Genomic DNA, 2,495 nt, shown 5'->3' with positions numbered 1-2,495 from the left:
GGCGCACCCCGCAGCGCCCCCTGCCGTCTCTGTGCCGCGTGCGGCGCGGAAAAGGAGGGGGATAGGCGAGGAGAGGCCACGCCCAGTCACGCTAGTTTCCCCCAGGGGTGGGGCCCCTGGGAACCTGCTTCCGGAAGTACGGATTTAGGTTTCAGCGGCTGCTGGCTGGGCGGTTTCAGCTTTATTTCTACCCTGAGACCGGCTCAGATCCAGCATTGCTGTGCCTGTGGGGTAGGCCAGCAGCTTTGGCTCTTATTAGATCCCTAGCCTGGGAACCTCCATATGCCACAGGTGCGGCCCTAAAAAAAAAACACACAAAAGTATTTTCAAACAATCTTACTTTAAGAATGGTGAAATTTTGGCTATCAAAGTGTTCACAACTATATAATAATGTGAATTTTAATCTACGTGATTTGGGCTTATGTGGTTTTTTTTCCTTTTTCTGTACATTAGCTGTAAATATACCACTTTTAGATTATTCTGAGAGCACACTGATTACTTTTATGCCTTTTACCTGTTGTCAGAATACCAAAGCTTTTGCCCTTCGGTTTGCTTGCTTCCAAATCTGCTACTATTATTTTCCAATATTAGTTTAATTCTTGTCGGCCATTATATTTGTTCTGAATAAAAATTCAATTCATCAGAGTGGGTTAAGAACCTGACATAGTCTCTGTGAGGATTTGGGTTTGATCCCTGGCCCCTCTCAGGGGGTTGGGGATCCTGCATTGCCACAAGCTGTGACATCGATCACAGATGCGGCTCAGACTCAGTGTTGCTATGGCTGGCATAGGTTTTCAGCAACAGCTCCAACTCCACCCCTGCCCTGGGAACTTCCATATGCCACAGCTGTGAACGTAAAAAAGAAAAAACAATTTAATTAATCATCTCTCTAAAACGAATAGAATAGATTAAGAAAAAATAGAAGATGTGAGAGTGTATCATGCATTTAAAGAGTTATGTTTTATAAAGCTTGTTTTACATAGGCGGATAATGGATCACAAAGGAAAATGTATTTCCAACATCTTGGCTGTGGCCAAGAAGTTTGAAAACTATTGCAACAAAGACTTTATAAAGACTTTCCAGATATAATTCTGTAGTTGTGATAGGAACTCCAAATCATTAATTCGAAAAAGATAAATTCTGCACCTGCTTTCACTTCTCCCTCATCCCTAGAACGCCAGGCACGTGAGGTCATTGGCCATAATATCGGGACTGTCAAGCAAGGATAACTGGCCATTTTTTGGGCTGTGAACATCTTTGGCATCTCATGAAGTCTCAGCATCCCATCTCAGCATGTTTGTTTTTTTTGTTTGTTTTTTCATTTTAAGGCCTCACCTATGGCATATGGAGATTCCTAGGCTAGGGGTTGAATTGGAGCTGCAGCTGCTGGCCTACATCACAGCCACAGCAACATGGGATCCAAGCCATGTCCATGACCTACACTACAGCTCACAGCAATGCCGGATCCTTAACCCACTGAGCAATGCCAGGGATTGAACCTGATTCCTTATGGATGATAGTTGGGCTCGTTACCTCTGAGCCACGATGGGAACTTCCCTGGGTTCAATCTTGACTGCTCTGCTCTGCAGCTCTGGGTAAATTATGTAAACTCACGGAGCTTCATCTCTTAAATGGGGATAATCACAGTACCTTCCTTTTAGGCTGATATAAGGATTAAAAGAGTTAACATATATAAAGTATGTACAACAGTACCTGGCACGTAGTAAACACTCAATAAATGTCTACTATTACTACTCTTACAGTTATTTTCTGGGAAGTCATAAACACACAGCTTACCTTTAGGAAGTCCCCAGAAATCCCAAGATCTCCTTCCTTGACTGGCTCCCCGGACAACTACGGGCATTTGCATCACTGAAGCTAACTGTCGGGACAACCTCTAGACATCACTAGGAAATGATCTACTCTGGGCATTTCCTCACAAAGAAACTTCTGGAAAGTTACAGGGACCCTCCCTCATCTGAAGCAGTGACCTCAAATACCTATCACTAAAAAAATTTTTATACATACCTCCATATACATATATTTTTTGTAAATGATGTGCATGTACCACTCTGCTAATATGTTTGTATATATTATAGAATGAGTACAAAAACAGAATTTAAAAAGGATGAAATAAAAATAAATATAATCAGAAAAACTAATATTTTCTTCCCATATCCCAATGGATGGTCTTATTCACCATCTGGGATACACGAATCCTCCCTTGGAGACCCTAACATCTCCAAATTTTTATTTCAGCCTTACACAGTTGGAGAGCTGCCATGGTGAATGAAAGGGCTGAGCTACACACCAAGAAACATAATTGCACAGAATACTTGTGGTCATGCAGCATAGGGATTAATGCTATTTTACGCAGAGAAGGAAAATGACCCTAAGAGACATAAAACGACTTCTCCAGGGTCACTCAGCCAGCAAACTGCAGAGCAAGATTGAAACCCAGGCTGAATTGGGAGATGGCTCTTTCTTTCTTTCTT

The sequence above is a fragment of the Sus scrofa genome, chromosome 7 (assembly GCF_000003025.6).
Source record: "Sus scrofa isolate TJ Tabasco breed Duroc chromosome 7, Sscrofa11.1, whole genome shotgun sequence".
NCBI classification, from domain to species: domain Eukaryota; kingdom Metazoa; phylum Chordata; class Mammalia; order Artiodactyla; family Suidae; genus Sus; species Sus scrofa.
Note: the sequence above shows the minus strand (reverse complement) of the source record.